Source organism: Rhinolophus sinicus, linkage group LG16 (genome assembly GCF_036562045.2).
Source record: "Rhinolophus sinicus isolate RSC01 linkage group LG16, ASM3656204v1, whole genome shotgun sequence".
Classification (NCBI taxonomy): Eukaryota; Metazoa; Chordata; class Mammalia; order Chiroptera; family Rhinolophidae; genus Rhinolophus; species Rhinolophus sinicus.
The window spans coordinates 20,673,462-20,694,047 of record NC_133765.1 but is presented as its reverse complement, the minus strand read 5'-3'; the positions used below and the strand labels follow the sequence as shown (position 1 = coordinate 20,694,047).

Here is a 20,586-nt window from a genome sequence, read left to right as displayed (position 1 = left end):
GGAATCCAGTCCTGGGCCACGCCCCCAGTCTAAGACTCCGCCCCCACAAGGAACACCCCCCCTCCCCTGACTGTAACCACGCCCCCTGTCCCCTCCTATCTCCCTTGTTCCAGCAGGAAAGATGGAAGGTGGACAGAGAAGGTTGTGATTCCACCTCTTGGACAATTCAACTGTAATACTCGGCTTCTCAGAATCCCAGGTTTCCGCCTCCTTCCTAACCTTCGCCGTCATTGTTTTTCAAATTTAATCCGGAAGAGTTTTAGCAAGTCAAAAGCATAAACATGATGTTGAGCGAAAGAAAGCAGATAAAGTAGCATAGCCTACAATTTTGTTTATAGGAAGTTCTAAAACAGACGAAACTAATGAGTGGTGATGGGGTTAGGAAGATTGTTGCCTCTGAGGCTTGTGGCTGGGAGGGGCCACAAGTGAGGCTGGGGATATTCCTATCCCCATCTTGGGGTATCTACATAGATGTCTTCACTTTGGGAAAGTCATCAAATTGTACACCTAGGAATTCTGCACTTTTCTGTAGCTATGCCACACACACAAAATTTTTTTTTTAAATCAGGAAGGCTGTGTATGACTATCTTAAGAACAGAATGCATTTTTTTCTACAGGATATTGCCTGGTGGTGTAGCCCAGCTATGCAGCAGAATCATCACAGAAAATACACATCTCTGACTTCATCTCAGTGCCTGGCACACAGTAAGGATTTAAGAACCACCACCATCATTACCATGAGGGAGCCCTTCATGGAGTACACAAACCAGCCCTGGGGGTCATGTCATATTATCCAGTGCCCTCCAAATGCCAGGCTCTGCTATCTGCACTGGGGCTACAAGGAATGACAAACACAGTGCCTCTTCTCAAGAAGCTTACAAGGTAGGAGGTTGCCGGAAAACCAACAGCTGTGAGACAATGTAATCAATGCAGGAAGCTAAGGAAGCAGGGGAGATGGGCTCTGAATCAGAAATGAGATGGGAGGGGTTGGATCCTGTATTAGTTATGTATTGGTGTCTAACAAATTACCACAGACTTTGCAGCTTACACACATTTATGACCTCACATTTTCTGTGGGTCAGGAATCTGGGCATGGCTTAACTGGCTGCTCTGCATCGGGGTCTCCCACAGGCAGCAATCATGAAAGTAGCATCTCTCATCATGTCCTATTTGTTAGAAGCAAATCATGGGTGCTGCCCATATTCATAGACAGGACATTTACACAAGGGCATGAATGCCAGGAGGTGGGACTCACTGGGGGTCATCTGAGAGTCTGCTTGCCCCTAATACTTAGAGAACACTCATCAACCCCTGGTCTTCAGCAGAAGTAGGGGCTCAGAGGGAGACAGCCCAGCCATAGTAGCATGACTACATTTGTTGGGCCTTTACTCCATTCCAGACACTGGACTATTTTACATGTTATCTCCCTGACTCTTTATAAGAATTGTAAGAGGTAGAAACTATTATTATCCCATTCTAGAGAGAGGTGCAGAGACTGGACAAGTCACAGAGCTTGTGCAATGGGGATTTGAACCCACCTCCATCTGGCTCCAGAGCTTGCTCTCCCTACCAAGGGCATGCCCCATGGGACAGGTTTGGAGGGGGGGGTCTCAGGTGCAGGAAGAATTCTATAGCCAAATGCTGCAAGCTGTCTCAGAGCAGCGGATGCTTCCCTTTATTTCTATCTTTTTTTTTTTTTTTTTCTTCAGAGAAACTGATATGGAAGGGACAGAAAAAGTGCCAGAAACTTCATGTTTTGTTTTGTTTGTGTTTTTTGTTAATTCTGGTACCACACATACATATTAGGCACACAGGAAATAATCTGCATCTTGGTGATTGGTTGGAAGGAAATCATGTGTAGCAGCCTTTAGTACAGAGAAAAGTTAAAATAAGACTTCTGGCAAAAATGTATGGATCCGTTTCGTCTTTCCCTATGGGCATTAATATCACTGAGGTTTTGGAGCTAAATAACAGGATTGTAAAAAGACAAAACATCCAATAAGGCACCTAACTTCTCCAAACATGTTTCAGTTTCCTTATCTGTTAAAAGGGGTGATTAATACCCACTTCATCATCATTAGGAGGCTTAATAAAAGAATATAAACAATGCCATTCACATAGTAGGTACTCAAGAAATTTTGGTGGAGAGGAGGAAAGAAGGGAGGGAGGGAGGGAGGGAGGGAAGGAGGGAAGGAGGGAGGGAAGAGAAAAGGAGACTCTATCAGTTGGAGTATTAACTCTTATATTTCTTTCATCTTTGTTTTCTTTTCTTTGATGGGAGAGATTAATGAAAAATGTAAGCTTCGAAACGAAGCATCCTTGTCTGAGCTAACATATGTCCAACAGGAATTAAATTAAAAAGCCACTTTAATAGGAGAAACCTTAAACCATACATTAGTCACACACAAGTCTAAAGGAATTTCTGGGTCTCTATTTTCTAGATTTAAAGAAAAACAACAACAACTAACTTACTTTAAGAGCCAATATTTGGGTTGGCAAAGGAGGCATGTGTCCGTGTTGCTCATAGCTAATCAAGTCTAAGGCTAAGGAGGGAGAAAAACTGTCAGTAGTTGGAGCTAGAAAATCAGCATAGGAATGAATATCTGGGCCTGAGTCCCGCCTGACTCAGACACTCTGAGTCATCTAAAATGAATCAGTATTACCTTTGTGCTTCGATTCTCCAGCAAGTATGTGTTCATGAGGCACGCATTGTTGGAGTTAGCTGTTGTGTGGCCCGCCCAGTGTTCATTTCCTCTGTTTTCCCACTAACAGTAACTCGATTACTCCTCAGAGAACAATCCCTTCTGCTTTCATCCACATGGATTAGGACTGACTTCCTTACCCAGAGTTGAGGAGTGTGCAATTATATTAGTTATCTACTCCTGTGCAACAAATTACCCCCAGAACTCAGTGGCTTAAAACACTAACCCTCATTTATTATTGCACACGGTTTCTGTGGGTTAGGAATGAAAAGAAAAACAGTTGTTGAAAGATGAGACTTCAACTTTGTCCTACTGCACTGTCCTAAGTGTGTGTGTTCCTCATCTGCAACACCCCCTCAGTTCTGGGGGAGTCTTGTGTGCTGGGCGCACTGCCTCAGACAGTGGCTTCACTACAGCTGGCTCCTTAGAGCCACAGAGACCAGCAGTGGTTCTCTCTAGGCGGTGGGATTGAGGAGCTTCTGTTGTTGTTTTCCTTGGATTTTTGTGTTTGCTGTTACCTGTTTTAATAATGTATTATTTTTATAACTGGAGAAAAAATAAATAGCATATTATAAAGCAAAATAAAAGGAGGGGGTGGCTCTTGAATATCCCCACAACACTGCCGCTGGCTTCCTTCAGAGGGAGCAATCCAAGAGATCAAAGTGGCTGGGTTGGGTGGTTCTGGCTCAGGGTCTCTCATGAAGATGCAAGCGCATGTCAGCTGGGACTGCATTTATCTGAAGTCTTGATCACAGCTGAAGCATCCACTTCCAAGGTGGCTCATTTATATGGCTGGCAAGTTGGTACTGGCTGTTGACAAGAGGCCTCAGTTCCTCTCCGCAGGGCTGCTCGAATATCCCTACAACATGGTCCCTGGCTTTCTTCAGAGGCAGAAATCCGAGAGACCAAAGCAGAAGCAGTAATGCCTCCATGACCTAGTGTTGGAAGTCACATACCGTCAGTCCAGCCATATTTCTATTGGTCACATAGGTCAGCCTTGGTTTTGTGTGGGAAGGGACTGTACAAGGGCATGAATATCGGAAGGCAAGATCATTGGGGGCCATCTTGGAAGCTGGCTACCAATTGGCATATTCCAAACCCTCAGCCACAGTGATTGGCTCAAGAATAGATATATGATCCAAATTTATCCAACCATAGCTGGTTCTGAGATCTTTATTGGAGTCAAAGTGAGAGAAAAGCTCTCTTTCTGATGAGATTGCTAGCAGTAAGAATGAACTAAGCCTGAAGAATGAACTAATTAAGCCTGCCGGAGGCCACTACTTGGAACCTAAGAATGAAGCCAACACAAAGGAAAGCAGAGAAAATAAATGACAAGCAGGGGAAAATGAAAAAGGATGGCATCACTTGACCCCTGGATCCAGGTACACCTGAATCCAGATACCCCTAGACTTTTCTCATTGCCTAAGCCATTTTGAGTTGGCCTTCTGTCCGAACACAATTTCTAGACGCTGAGTCCTTCTCGTGTCTAGTTGATCAGGCTTTTCTAAAAGTTATGATTGCTACCCACTGAGACAAGAGGGATAAAGTTGCTAACTGTTCTAGCTCATGAGCAGAAGCTGTTGCTGGCATTACAAGTGCCTACATAGTATAGTGACGAGGAGAAGTCCGCTTGTGGATCAACCTTGGTTCTCCAACTGGTTTTTTTAAAACTATACCAAGGAAGTTTAGGAGAGGTACATTGTAAACAAGTGGGACATGGATTAGTAATGGAGTCTGGAGATCTGGGTATTAGTCCCAGGTATACCCCCTACTCACTGAGCGACCTTGGATAAGTGGCTTAGCTTTTCTGAGCCTTCATTTCCTTATCTGCCTAATGGGAATACTAATACTTGTTCAACCTACTACGTCCACTCAGCAAACATTTATTGAGGATCTGTTATGTGCCAGGTACTGTCAATAAAGCAACAAAAGATGCAGTTCTAACTTTCAAGGTTTACAGTCTTGTCAGAAATACGAGTAAAATATGAATGGCAACATGGTTTGAGATAGATGTACATGGGATGATACATGGGTGTTTTGAAGTCATAAGAGAGAAAGCATCTCAGATGGTGGGATCTGCATAGACATTTTGGAGAGGATGGTGTTTAATCTGAGTTTTCAGGAATTTAGTAACTGGCAGGTTGGAAGAGCATAACAGGCAAAGAACACAGCCTAGGCAAAGAACTAGAGATGAAAAAGAAGGTAGACCATTCAAGAAATTTCAAGTAGGTGGGTAAAGCTTAAATCTTGGGTTTGAGGGTATTTTGAAGACATGCCAGATTATGAAGGGCTTTGTGCACCACGCTAAGGAGTTTGGACTTCCTCCGATTGATGGTGGGGAAGGCCCTAGAAGCTTTCAGTAGAGCTGAGGAATTTCAGAAAGGTATTTTACAGAGATAGCTCTAGTAGCATTGGAGTGGAGAGGAGGAATGATAGCAAGGACGGAGACAGGCTTGTATTACAGGTATCTGTTGCTGCATGAGGAATTCCTCCAAAACTTAGTAGCTTGCAAAGATACATTATTTCTCATGATTCTGTGAATTAACTAAGCTCTGTTCTTCTGTTCCATGTAGTGTCAGCCAGGGTTATCATTCGGTTACATTCAATTGGGGGTTCAACGGAGGCTAGAACATCTAAGACAGCTGCACTCGTGTGTCTGGCTTCTTAGCTGGTGGCTGGCTGAGCCTCTCTCACCACATGGTCCCTCAGCCTTCAGTAGTCAAGTCCAGCGGTTCTCAAGCAAGGGTGATACTCTCACACCAAGGACATATGGCAATGTCTGGAGACACTTTTGGTTGTCATAAATATAGCATCTGGTGGGTAGAGGCCAGAAATGCAGCTAAACATCCTACAATGCACTAGATAGCCCACCAACACAAAAAATTATCTTACCCAAAATGTCAAGAGTGCCGAGGCTGAGAAACCTTGATCTTAGTCTGAGCTTTTGTACATGGTGGCCAGGCCCCAAGAGGGTAAAAGTGGGAGCTGCCAGATTTTTTGAGGCCTAGATTCTGGGACTCATACAAGATCACTTCCTTCATACTCTATTGGTCGAAGCAAGTTACAAATCCAGCTCTGATCAAGAGGAGAGGAATTACCCCCTTCTCCCCTATTCAGGGGCAACCACTAATCTACTTTCTTCTATCTCTACAGAGTTTTTGTGGCCACTTTTACAGGCAACCTACCATAGCCAGGGAGACTATGCAATGAGAGAAACTCACGTGAGGGATGATAGTGGTTTGAGCTCAGGTGGTACCAAAGTATCCTTGTGAGAAGTGGAAATAACGGCACTGAAATCTCTTTGCAAAATGTTACATAAATATACTAATGTCCTAATCCACATTGTCCCTAGCTAGGAAATGCTGTTCCCAGTGGCTTTCTGTTAAGCCTGGCTTTCTCTCAATAGGTCTTCGCTCTGTGTCTGTCCAATCCCCCTGCTCTCTGTTGAGTTCATCAAAGCTTCTGCTGGCGTGAGAGGAATCTAGAGAATATTCATTGCAGTGAAAGTCTCAAATCATCCCCCAAACATCTGTTTGTCATTCTCCATTATCCTTCTGGGTTTTAGTAAGAAAACAGTGTCAAATGATGATAATGACAACTGCAAACTAAATATCCTAGCTTCCAAGAAGGGAGGCTTAATTTGAAGGCAGCTAATTATCTACCCCATTATAATTTACGATGAGTGGTTGTCTTGCCTTCTGTCAGTGGTCTGTAAATAATAGCCAGAAAGATGAAAAAGAAACACATCCAAGTTAACACATTTTAGAAAGCAGAGGGCAGAGAACCCGCAAGTCAAAGAGAAAAATCTTCTCAGACATGTGGTCCAAACTGCTCATTGTACAGATGAGGAAACTGAGGCCCAGAGAGGAGATGAGACTTGCCCAGAGTTGCCCAGCAGCTGGCGGATGGCAGAATGGGCACTGGAACTGAAGTCTCTGTGCTGGCTCCAGCCTAAAGCCCTGCCCAGGGAAATGAAAGGGTAGCTCTGTCTGCCCCATGCAGCTCGGAGTCTGTACCCAGACCACCCATCAAAGTGGCAATTGGCACAACCAGGCCTCTTGAAAATCATCACTGTGGGACAATGGAGCCACAGAATCAGGAGGTGGAATAATTCCTCAAGGGCTGAGACAGTTTCAATTGCTGAGGGGGCTGGGAAAGGGAGATCACTTCACTTCAAGATCAAACTTTCTTCATTTGGTAGCGTCACGTACTTTTCATGTAGGATCTGAGAGGAAGGGCTTTCAAAAGACACCTCCAGCAACTCTGGTGATAGGGAAAGTCGGTACTTAATGTTTTTAACATTAAACCTGGGGTTGCAATGCAGTGGAATAGTGCCAGCTCTTTAGTTTTCCTTGGGAGAGCATGAAAAGAAATAACTGGAAGATATATCTCGACCGTCATGAAAAGAGGGAAACCTAGCCTTCCCATGTTCCTAGATGTTTACTCTCTGGGCTGCACAGTCCCCAGAGGACTCCAGAATGCAGCCGCTCTGACCCTCTAATTTCTTAAGAGCCCTGGCTCCCTCACACTTCAGCGCACTAGCCCATGCTGCTTCCTCTGACTGAAATGTCCCCCACGTTCTCCTTATCAAGGCAAAGTCTCCTCTTTACCTTTTCTTTCCCCAAGTTATTGTCATTCCTCTGATAGACACACTCTTGCACTTCCCCTGTGTAGCCCTAATTCTAGCTCACCATCTTGTATTTTTTGTGTGATTATTTAATCAATGACTGCCTTCCTCATCAGACGATGCATTCTGACAAGTTAGGGACCTCATCTGTTTTGTTCGCCAACCTTATCCCCTGATGCAATAAGCATTTGCTGAATGAATGATTGAATCAAAGTGCCAAGATGATCTTGATCAACTCTTCCAATTGCAAGTAAAGAAACTGTGGCCCAGAGAAAGGCAATGACTTGCCCAGGGTCACACATAGCCATCTAATAGCTCCTTGCTGACTATTCACTTCCTTAAAATATGTTGGCACCTGGGACAGGGCCATTTCAAGGCATGTCTGAAGGACTCAGATGATTTTCATGCCCTGGACAATTATAATTCCTCTTCTTAATAAAAAGCTCCCATGAGGCAGGGATGCTAAGCCTCCTGGCTCCCAGGATACATGCACCCCCTGAATCATACACAGATATATTGGGGAACATTTTTCAGTAGAGGATTGGTTTTCATCTGATCCTCAAAGGAACAATATCCCCAAAACGCTAAGAACCACTCATGCCAGCTCTCTGCTGAATCTGTTCTTCTCTTTTAGATAGAAAAGCCTTCCATGGCCCAAGAATCTCTGGTGGCAGAAACATGACTTAGTATGAGACTATGGGCCAGCGGTGTTCAGAGCTAAGTGGCTGACACATGGGATCAGAGAGAAATGCATTTTCAGCTTCAGTTATTTGGGGGTATCAGAGAAAGCTTCTTGGAATAGGGGCCAGTTAAGCTCTAATGAACTGTGAAGTTTAGAGAGGGATGTGGGGAGGGAGACAGAGTCCTGAATTGCCTTCTGGTGGCCCCAATGTCCTCATCACCTCCTTGTGCCCCAAAGAAGGGCTCGTTGAAGCTGTCTAGTATCAGGGTCATTTTGGTCCAGACACCAGCCTATCTGTAGAGTTTCTTTTCCCCTTCTCCCTTAAGAAGGTAATGTGGGCTGTTTTTGTGATGCCAGCAGCCCTTTGTCCCCTCTGTTGAATTATTCATCCTGCAAGATGAATTATTAATTTCCAATTTTGTACAGCAAACGCCAGGCAAACAGGTAGAAATGGAGTTGGTATTCTGGGCATGGAGCCACAGACCTCCCCAGGTCCCCTGAAGTACAGGCCACCAGGGCCAAGAAATTATGCAAGAATTTGCAAGGGGCTCGCCCTGGAATGCATTTGACCAAGGGTGAAATTGGCACAAAATCATGGTGCCCCTGAAGTGGCTGGGCTCCATTCTCGTCCAGCTCTCAGGCCCCTTCCTCTCCTGCCACTCCTGACTGGCTCTGGGGCTGGGCTGCGTTGCATGTCCAGGGTGGGCTCAGCCGCATTCAGCAGAATGACTTGAGTTTGATTCTGAGCCTAGAATTCTAGTGGCCCTGGGGTAGTCAAGCTGGGTTTCTAAACCTCAGCACTGTTGACATTTTGGCCCAGATCATTCTTTGTCGGACACTGATCTGTGCACTGTGGGACGTGGAGCAGCATTCCTGGCCTCTACCCACTACATGCCAGTAGTACACTTCCCCCTCCCCCAAGTTGTAGAAACCTAAAAGTTCGCTAGACATCGTCAAGTGTTCCCTGAGGAACAAAATTGCTTCCACTTGAGAGCCCCTGGCTTAGTGCTTTCACTTCTTTGAGTCTTTTTTACCCCTTATCTGTTAAGTGGGGGATGAGAGCAGTAATTACCAGGGAGAGATGATGATGAAATGAGATCATACTTGTGCAGTTTCAGCTCGTTTGGAGTGTCTCCACCCTGAGACTTTTCTGGTACATGAACTGATGGTTCTCTTTTATGTTTAAGTCCAGGTCTCAGTTAGGATTCTGTTCAGCTGGCAGGTAACTGAACATCCACCTTAAACGGACTTGAACAGCAAAGGGGAAAATTGAGTCACATAACTGGAGACCAAGAAGTAGGTTGAGCTTTAGGTTTGTTTTGTGGAACCACTCACCCATGCCCCACCCCACCCCAGGGATCAGCTCTTTCTGTCTTTTCGCCCTGCCACATACAGTGAGGGCTTCTGCTGAGATTGGTTCACTTCAGGGTCCTAGGATGACCTCCAGCAGCATTTGACCCCATGGGTCTCCTTATTCACTTCGATGTCAGAAAGAGCACTGTTTTCCTGCAGCCTGAGCCAGAGTCCTGAAAGTCAGCCTGGCCAGGCCACTTAGGTCACAAGGTCACTCTGCAATTAGCATCTACATCCAGTGGGATGGGTGTGCCAGTTGGTTTAAGCTCTTCCAGTCCCACCCCTGCAACTAGGGATGGAATCACTTCTCCCAGTATATGGCTGTGTGGATACCCATTCCTGAACCAATCATTCTAGCTGGAGGGGAGGAGCAGGCTATGTTGATTGGTTGGACCTGGGACATGACCAACCCTTAGAGCTGAGGGCATAGGGAGGTGGGCAGGTGAGCATCACCCAACTACAACCACGGGGACTGAAAGTGAGGGAAGCTTGGTTACCCAATCCCAAAATAGGGATGCTGCTACCAGAGAATGCAGAATGGATGCTGGGCAGGCAAGAATGAAAGGTGTCCATTGTATGAGGTCAAGAGAAGGCCATGGCAGGGAGCAGAGGCATGTTAATGTGTCGCTAGAGTGGAGCAGACATCTTTGTAGCACTTCATGTCCTCTTGGGCTCACTTTTTATTCCAACCAGTGATAGGTGGTTGGAATAAAACCACCTATCACCTCTCTTACTTTAATGCCACCAGGGGTGAGGTAACTGTCAGGCTCAATGCTTACTGTGTATAACCTAAAAGTATGAGACGTTACTACCCCATGAGGCAACCCTTGACCAATGGGAATGGGAGCTGATGGTTAAATGCTTCCCCTTTTATTCCTCAGAGTGCACATTTCCAAGATATACTTCCTAAGGCATCTCAGAGGATCCCAAGGAATTGAGCCACCTGTCACCTGTACCAAAGCCACTCATGGGCCTTGTTCTGGCTCTTGCTCCTTGCCTGTCCGTCACTCCTGCTTGCTGGGGCCACTTCAGAGAAAATATCCACACAGAAGCCTTTATCTCAGACTCTACTTTTGGGGGAACCCAGGATAAGTCAAAAACTTTAGCTAGTCTGCGATTTAGATGTACGATGTCTGACAATTAAGTTCGCAAACTTGTTGCAATAATGTTGCTAACCTTTTTTGATATCAGAGGGATTATTCAAGATGAATTTGTACCAACTGGACAAACAGTTAACCAAATTTACTATTTAGAAGTACTGAAAATGCTGCATGAAAAAGTTAGATGACCTGAACTTTTCGCCAGCAATTCATGGCTCTTTCATCACGACAATGCACCAGCTCACATGTCACTGTCTGTGAGGGAGTTTTTAGCCAGTAAACAAATAACTATATTGGAATAACCTCCCTACTCACCTGAGCTGGCCCCCCAATGACTTCTTTCTTTACCCAACAATAAAGGAAATATTGAAAGGAAGACATTTTGATGACAGTCAGGACATCAAGGGTAATACGATGACAGCTCTGATGGCCATTCCAGAAAAAGAATTCCAAAATTGCTTTCAAGGGTGGACTAGGCACTGCCATCAGTGCACAGCTCCCCAAGGGGAGTACTTGGAAGGTGACCGTAGTGATATTCAGCAATGAGGTATGTAGCACTTTTTCTAGGATGAGTTCTCAAACTTAATTATCAGACTTAATTGTCATAAGTCTAATCTTTTTAGACAACGTGAAAATTTTAAAAAGTAAGTTTTGCGCCTTTCAATTGGCTTCCTGCCTGCTGATCAGGTGTATTCTCACAAGACACTGCATTCAGGGGCTGAAAGTTAAGACTTTTGAAATCTAGAAGAGCCTTGGGCCTTTCCTGGCAGGAGGCAGTGGCCTGCCAGCTGCTATGCCCTGGGTGGGCAGGCAGGCAGCGGGAGCGTCCCAAGATGAACCGCTACCCGAAGAAGCTGTCAGGAGCTGACTGCAGGCCTTGAGAACTTGATCAAAATATCACCAGCCAAACCAGGAAGGCTTCTCCACCCCCAGCAGAGGCCCTGTGATTCTGACTGATGTGTCAGGACACCGACATGTCCCCAACTCCACTCAGGCATCAAGTAGTCACTTGGGATGGCCTGCCAGTGACAAGGCACAAAGCAGTCTTTGCAGAGATACTGAGAGGGGACTGGAGAATTGGCTGTCTCCCTCTGTCTAGTGGCCTTGTCTCTCCCCCACTGGCTACAGACATATGTTACAATACGTCTCTGCTTCCTGCACCCCTGGGCTCAGTTTCCTCTACCAATGTTTGCTGACAATCCCTGACACTGTTCAGATGAATGCCTCATTTTCTCAACCTTCTGGCTGCTGCCCATATACCTACTGTGCCCCCTTTCTGGTAGGGCCCTTGGCTACCTCTCCTGGGCTCAAGCCTTGCTCCTTGCTGCCAATGAGGCCAACAGGCCCAATAATTTTTGCCTTTTGACAATCCTCTAGCTCCCCAACAGAAAAACCACATCAGTGCCAGAAGGGCACGAAGGCAGCCTAGTGTATACCTATTTGGCGCTATGTCAGCTTGTGGTCAGGCACACAGGAAAACAGGGGGGTGGGACAGCATGATTACTGATTAGCCTTGATCTGACTGTGTCAGTGTCACTCCTCGGCTTCATATTTTTCAGTGGCATCCCATGGCATTTCAAGGGCCTGTGTGGGGCATTCAAGCCTTTCCAACCTGTCTCATCTTGTCCCACAACCTCCCACCATGGAGCCTACTGTAGCTGCATGACCATCCCATGCTCCCTCAAGCTCCCAATCCTATGCCCCAGTTGGCCCCATTGCACAGGATGCACTTCCTACTCTTGTTCCCCTATTACCTGACTTACTTTAAATCATTTTTCAGCTCTCAGCTGACTGCCACCTCCTCCAAGAAGCCTTCCTTATCTTTCCAAACTGAGTGAGGTTCCTCTTGTAAACTCCCAAATTACCTAAAATAAATTGTAGCACATTGCCTGGTACCTACATCTATTTATATGTTTGTCTCCTGCAGCAGGCAATACATTCCTAAACATTCAGGTACCATTCCTAGTTCCCCCATTGTTCCCCCAGGGCCCAGGACTGCTCCTGACACAGAGAAGGTACTCAGTAAACGTTTGTTGAATAAATATTAGACTTCAAAGTGTATAATGATTTGAGCTCAGAGTTCATTCAGAGGAAATGAAATCTCAGGTTTTATATAATAATTAAAAGTAGAAAAATAATTCAGGTGTTAATATAGAGTATTCTATATCAAGTTATGTTCATTATCAAATATACTTGTATATATGAATATTTTAAAACTCAAATAGTCACAATTTTGTAAAATACTGTTAACAAACAGAAAGAAAATAAATATGGAACAACCTAACAACATAAGACTTGTGTATTTTCCTCCAGTCCTCACCTTTGGGCAAGGCGAGTCAAGTTCCCCAGTTACTGCGCATGCTATTTCTACGCTTTTACTTAACGTTATAGGATCAACCTTTTTTCGTCTTGGAATCATGGCCTTTGGAGTGAAAAGGAACTTTAGAAGTGGCCTCTTCCTTCTACTTCATTTTCAGAGAGGAGAGCTGAGGCCCAGAGCGGTGGCTGGCTCAAAGTCACCCAACACAATGACAACTCTAGCTTCTTAACTTCCTGACATGTGATGTCACTTTCCTGCCCCACAGACTTTGAGATTGTCTTAGTCATTTTCTCCACTTTGGGATCTGAACAGGAAAACACTTTGAAACGAGGATTCTGAAGCACAGATGGAGCACAGTTGGACTTGCTACAATCACTTTTGAGAGTTTAATGACATAAAATGTTATACTTTCACTGGAACTCTCACCCACTGCTAGTGGGAGGGGAAATTCAATTGGTACAACCACTTCAGAAAACTTGGGACAAGTTTGGGAGTATTTTCCAAAGCTGGACATCTACCTACCCTATGACCAGAAATTCCTCTTCTACATATACGTACTCCCTTCAGAAATGAGTGCTTAGCTCCACCAAATGACATGTACAAGAAGGTTCATAGCAGCCTTATTCATAGTAGCCTAAAATTGGACACAATCCAAATGTCCATCCATAGTAGACTGGAGAAATAATTTTGGTCTATTCACACAATAAAATTCTACACAACAATGAAAAACAATGAATCTCTGCTACATATCAAATCATGGAGGAATCTCGTGGACTTAACGTTAAGTGAAAGAAGCCAGGTATAAAAGTGAATATGCTGTATGATTCGATTTATATAAAGTTCAAAATAGGACAAACTAATTTATGATGACAAAAAAGTGGTTATATCGGGGGCTGTTGAATTATAGGGGGCGTGAGGGAACTTTGGGGGCTGATAACATTCCTTATCTTGATAGAGGTGTTAGTTACATGGGTGTTTACGTACATAAAACTTCGTCTGTCTGGACACTTAAGATTATGTACTTTATTTGCGAAATAAATTTTTAAAATATATTATGCCCCCCAGACTGGCACAATCTGAGTAAGATCTATAGTCTTGTCAATTGCATGGTGCCAATTAATTTCCTGGTTTTGATAATGCACTGTAGTTATATGAGGTGTTACCACTGGCAAAGCTGCGTCATGGGTACACAGAACCTCTCTGTACTATTTTTGCAACTTCATGTGAGCCTGTAATTATTTCAAAATACGAAGTTAAAAAAAAATCTTATGCTCCCTACTCTTCATTCCAAAATCAGACAGTTTAAACTTATTTTTCAATCATACTCGTCCCTACCTTCCACCAAATTTATGGATCAAATAAATTTACTTTCTTTTCTAAATGGTTTTAGGCCCTCCTCCTTTCTCCTCTCTTTCTTCTTCCCTTCTTTCCTTCCTTCTTTTCCTCCCTTCCTGCCTCCCGTTCTCTCTTCATTTCTTCCTTTCCTTCCTTCTCTTGAGCATCACCGTATCTGGCCCATTCCTCTTTTCTGCCCCTCTCTGAGTTACCCCACCTCAGTGAAGTGCTGCTCAGCGAGCACCTTGTGAATCCAGAGCTGGGAAACCTAGAATTCTTCATTTCACTCTCCTTTCTGCTCCAACCCCTGGTGACCTATGGCCATGCCTTTAATTTATAAGCCTGGGTTTACCTGTTTGGAAAATGGGTTGAATAATAATAGATGCCTCTCTCACCAAGGGGTTGAGCTTTAATTACTGTTTGAAACATTGCTTAAGATGTCGAGATGAAAGGCTGTTGAAAAAGTCGTGTTATTGGCATTAGTAATAAAGCTGAGGAATTTGTTTGTGAGTTTGCAAGGTTGTCATAAATGGGAAAAGGAGTGTGTGTGTGTGGGGGGGGGGGGGGAGGTTGATTTTATGTGGAAAACCTTGCCCAAAAAACAGCCACAGATCCTGGTTGGTATAAATAGCAAGAACATGTTGTACCTCAAATGACTTCGCAAATTTCACATTCTTCCATGCCCCTGAAAAGATAGAACCCACACTTTCAAAATTGAAAACAAGGAGTTACCTGGGGTTATATGGCAGGAAATTCAGGTGCCAATTTTTTGGCTGAGACCGTTCTGTTCCCCTTATAATTTACAAGAAAAATGCAGTTAAAGCCCAGGGATCCTCATTTTTACCATCAATTCTTTTTTTTCTTTTTGTGTTCTGATCACATTTCTACCAATAGAGCAGCTAACAAGGACCTTTAGAAACCTACCAATTTTTGTTAGCATTTTATAAGGGGGAGATTAGCATAAAATAAAAGGCCAAACTCAATCTATGCCCTCAAAGTGTTTACCATCAAACCAGAAGATAAATAGAAGTGGCCTATATTTAGAATTTATTTCCCAGTGCCCTGTTATTAATAATAACTGCCCCCTTTGGAGTGTCCAAAGCCCTTTGAAATGCATTGCTTCATTTGATCCACTGACAATGCTGAATTTACAAGCTCTGGTTTGAGGGCGAGGAAACTCAGACAGAAGTGACTTTTCTAATGCCACACAGCCTACAAGTGATGGTGTTGGGACTTAAACTTAGTCTTGGGTATTGGAATGCTTTAGAGGAATCTAGTGGAAGATTCTGGTATTCTTGCCGCTGTACTGCCATGCCTGGTAGCTACTCAAGGAGAGCCCTGGCCTTTTGGCCCAGGTTCAAGGCCAGCCTAGAGCAAAGACCAATGCCACACAGCATCTAATCAGAGAGGAGGAGTAAAGGTGAAGGGTGTGAGTTTTGGACTCAGAAGCTCTGGTTTTTTTCCTGGCTCTTAAACACTATGTGGGTTGGGACGAATGACTTGACTTTGCTGAGCCTCAGTTTCCTCATCTATTAAATGGAGATGTACTAAGATACTTTTCTTCTTCACTAGGTTCTATTAAATGAGGTAATCTATGGAGTGCACTTAGCCCAGTGCCTGATATATGTATATATCACACACATATACATAGGCTTTGCTAAAGATGATTAGATGAGACCTTAGTATACAAATGAATGGTAAATGAACCTTCTCCCCTGAAAAGAACCATCTGGGGCCAAGAACTCAAATGAATTTTAAAAACAGCTTTTATTTTGAGATAACTGTAGATGTACATGCAATTGTCAGAAATAGTACCAAGAAAGATCCCTTATGCTAGTCACCCATTTCCCCCAATAATAATATCTTGTATAACTACACTACAATATCACAACCAAGAAATTGACACTGATGCAATCTACCCATCTTATTCGCATTTCACCAGTTTTACATGCATTCATTTATGTGTATGTGTGTGTTTAGTTCTATGAAATTTTATCACACGTGTAGGTTTGTTTGACCACCGCCATAGTCAAGATACAGACAGTTCCATTTTAAGAATCCCTCATGTAACCTTTTATAGTCATAGACCTCTCCCTTCTTCCTCACTTCCCTAACCCCTGACAATCATTAATCTCTTCTCCATCTCTATAATTTTATTTCAAAAAAGTATATATGTATATATATAATATATATAACCATATATATATAACCGTACTGTATGTAGCCTTTTGATTGTTGGCGTTTTCATTCAGCATCACTTCCTTGCGATCCCATGAAGTTGTTGCAGGTATCAATATTTCCTTCCTTTTTCTTGCTGCATAGTATTCCATGGTATGGATGTACCACAGTTTGTTTTACACTCACCCATTGAAAGATATTTGTTTTGTTTCCTCTTTGGGGCTATTATGAATAAAGCTATGAGCAATCATGTACAGGTTTCATGTGAATGCAAGTTTTCATTTCTCTGGAATAAATGCCTCAGTGTACATTTGCTGGATATTAATAGGTGTATGTTTAGTTTTGTAAGAAACTGTCACACTTTTTTCTAGAGTGACTGTCATTTTACGTTCCCACCAGCAATGCATAAGTGACCCAGTTTCTCTGCATCCTCACCAGCATTTAGTGTTATCACTATTTTATTTTAAAGGTTTTATTGGGGAAGGGGAACAGGACTTTATCAGGGAACAGTGTGTACTTCCAGGACTTTTCCGAGTCAAGTTGTTGTCCTTTCAATCTTAGTTGTGGAGGGTGCAGCTCAGCTCCAGGTCCAGTTACTGTTGTTAGTTGCAGGGGGCACAGCCCACCATCCCTTGCGGGAGTTGAACCGGCAACCTTGTTGTTGAGAGCCTGCGCTCCAACCAACTGAGCCATCTGGCCACCCGGGAGCTGAGGGGCACCTCATTGACTTCATTCTAGTTGCGGAGGGAGCAGCTCACTGGTTCATGTGGGAATCGAACCGGTGACCTCGGCGTTAGGATCACGGTGCTCCAACCACCTGAGCCACGAGGCCAGCCCAGTTATCACTATTTTTTTATTTTATTCATTCTATGTAGTTACATTTTATTGTGATTTAATTTGCATTTCTCTAATAACTAATGATGCAGAACATTTTTTCGTGTGCTTATTTGCCATCTCTATACTCTCTTCAATGAAATATCTGTTCATGTCTTTTGCCCGTTTTTCTAATTAAATTGTTTGACTTTTTTTACTGTTGAATTTGAGAGTTCTTTGTCAGATATGTAGCTTACAAATATTTTCTCCTAGTCTATAGCTTGTCTTTTCTTCACAGGGTCTTTCACAAAGCATAAGGGTTTTTGTTTTTTAATGTGGTCCAACTTATCAACTTCTCCATTCATGGGTTAGACTTTTGGTGTCAAGTCTAAAAACTTTTTGCCTAGCTGTAGATCTCAATTTTTCTCCTATTTTTTAATAAAAATTTTATAGTTTTACATTTATATTTAAGTCCTTGATCCATTTTGAGTTAAATTTTGAGTTAATTTTTGTGTATGGTTAGCTGGTTTAAGCCAATGTTTTTTTTTGTTGTTGTTGTTGTTTTTTTGCCTATAGACGTCCAGTTGCTCCTGTGCCATTTGTTTAAAAGGTGATTTTTCTTCTATTGAATTGCTTTTACACCTTTGTCAAAAATCACTTGGGCCTATTTGTGTGGGTCTATTTCTGGGCCAAGCTCCCAAAGCAATTTTGACATAGATATTGAACTTGGGTGAATAAAACATAAGAAATCAATCCATATGAAGACTGAATGAAGGCTAACTAAATGAAGCATTTATCAAACAATCTAATGCTCTATGTAATTAAGTGTGAAACTATAAGAAATTGACTGTAAGTACCCTAATCATTCAAACATAGTCTCAGGGAGTCCAAATCGGCAGAATGTATTGAAACAGGTCTTGACTTTGGGGCCAGGGAGTCCTGCATCATTTATCACCTGAAAGACATTGGGCAGGTAAGTGAATTAACAAACCTCCTGAAGCCTCACCTTCTCCACTCTTCATTGGAGATTATATTACCTGCCTCAGATTAGTCTGTGGACCAATGAGTTGGGGGCCTGAAAAATGGCTAACAATGAGCTTGGTCCACAGTAGCGATGGCAGGGTCAGATCTGAGGGATGGTTTGAGAGTTTTACCCCATATTTTCTATCAGATCCCTCCCAAGCATCCAAAACAAACATCCACTATAAGTAAAAACTGTGCTTGCTATGCAAATATGTCTTAGAAATGCAGCTTTGAGACATTGCCTAGCCCCTCCCTTCAACTGAGGTACTGGCTCTTAAACCTTTCTCTTATAGAAATTGCAGAGATGCTACAGGTCCACAATAGAGGTTGGGTATCTTTTCTCCCTAGTTTCAGAATTTAGTGGGTTTGTTCTCAGGACTGACGTTCAAAGGGTCCCCATTTCAACCTTGTCTCACCACTGACTCATCCCACCCAATCCATTCTCTGGATATCAGCTTTTCCCTAGAAAGGGGATGAAACTTGATGCCCACCTCCCAAGGTGGCTTAGGAGGACCAACAAATAATAAAATGCAGAATCCTTAGGGGATTCCCTCAGACCTTACATGTGTTAAGCACTGTTGAACAAGGGTTGGTAAACTCCAGCTCAGGCCCTAATCCAGCCCACCTGCCACAACTGCTCCTGTTTTTGTGTGGCCTGAGAGCTAAAATGATTCTTACATTTTAAAGGTTGTTGAAAGAGATAAAGGAAAGAAGGAAGGAAGGAAGGAAAGAAGGAAGGAAATAAGGAAGGGAGGAAGGAAAGAAAGAATATGTCACAGAGAGATATGTGGCTTGCAAAGCCTAAATATGTACTATCTGGCCCTTTACAGAAAAAGCTTGCTTGACTCTGTTGTAGGGGATAAAACTGAGGCTCAAAGAAGGGGCAGATGTCATATACCTGAGGTCACACGACAAGGAAATGGTCGAGCTATGTATCCATTCATCCATCCAAGATACAGAGGGTGCCAAAAAAATGTATATACATTTTAAGAAAGAAAGGAAAAAACTGTATTAAAATTGTAATACTCAATATATAACGATAACAAAAGATGAATACAAGTCATGTGTATACATTTTTTGGCACCTCTGGTATATAGATTGGACTCCCTTTATATATATATTACAAAAACATTGCCAGCATAGTATTTCCCAAAGTGGGTTCCAAAGAGCCCAGATCCCAGGAGTTGCCCAGAAACAACATGTCGTCAGCTCAAACAAGTTCTGAAAACTCCATAACCTCCTCTTAAAGGGTCACTATGTATATCAGCATATCAAGACTCTGAGAATCGTGAAGCAAAAAAATAACCTGATTACCTTTGTGGAACTCAGCATGTCCCAAAATTTTTCAGCTGGGAAACTCTTGTTCTGTTTATTTTGATGATAGCTATGTAATATCATTCTGCAGAAACATTTGGGAAATTCTGAAGTTGTAGGCCAATCACATGGGTTTGAAAACTGGCCTGGACATTTCTTTACTTTTCAGGACACTGAGCAAGTCATCCAGCCTCTCTGAGCCTCATTGGTGGAAAGCAGAGACTTATTTCCATCTACAGCTCTGATTCTGTTTCCTGCCTTTATAGCTGCATTTCCCACAGAGGTGTTCGTTGGCAATCTTCCTTTCCGTTGGGCAAAGTGTAGAGGATGTTAGGGCTAATTTTTTCTTTCTGGTTGGATGTAGTTCTTTAATTTCCCAGAAAGACCATGGCCTTCAGAGCATACCTGCTGTCCTTTTATGCTATGTATGCACTGAAAAAGGAGGATGGAGTGGGTCAGGTTCTAGAACACTCAACCTTAAAAAGTCAGGAATGTAAGACTCAGGGAGACAGATGGAATACAGCCAATAAAAGGATTTGTCAACACCCAGAGATGTGATGGAATAGGGTTGATTATTTCCTAGAGGTGCTGATGAAGGAATTCATAATATGAAAAGAATGTAACCATTATGGAATCCAGCCTACACTCTATGAGTAACACAGCATTAAGTCATAGAATTTCAGCAAGACTCCAGTCTTAGAATGGTAAGCCTGCTTCACAGAAAGATGCCCAAATAAACCTATACTGGCTCCAATTGGTTGGTTCAGTTAATACCCATAGGTCAGTTCTCTTTGGCCTCCGAGTCTTTGCATGTGCTGTTCCCTTTCCCTGAGTCACCCTTTCTCTTGACTTTTGTTTGATCAATTTGTACCCTTCCTTCCAGTCTCTAGATCAATATTACCTGGACCCCAACAAGATTAGGGTAGGTTCCCTACATAATTGTTGCTGTAAATCCTGTATCTTTTCCATCAGAGCATTTACCTGGCTTTCTGTTGATTGTAAGTCCCAGGAAAGCAGGAACTGTCATCTTGGTCCCTGTTGCAACTGCAGAGCTTGGCCTGGTGCTAGACATAGGGGCTACTCAACAAACATTTGCAACTGTGTACACTTTTTGAGCTCCTTGGTTCTCAGACACATTG

General features: G+C 43.2%; 1 long non-coding RNA gene across 2 annotated transcripts; it reads left to right on the top strand.

The window, feature by feature from the left end:
* Window positions 1–66: 66 nt before the first annotated feature.
* Window positions 67–12,753, top strand: LOC141569166 (uncharacterized). 2 transcript variants are annotated; one of them, XR_012492610.1, is made up of 3 exons: window positions 67–199; window positions 618–882; window positions 10,246–12,753. It is a non-coding gene; the product is annotated as an uncharacterized LOC141569166 (long non-coding RNA). The 2 variants fall into 2 exon arrangements; XR_012492609.1 differs by lacking the exon at window positions 10,246–12,753 and adding an exon at window positions 1,710–2,069.
* Window positions 12,754–20,586: the final 7,833 nt, after the last annotated feature.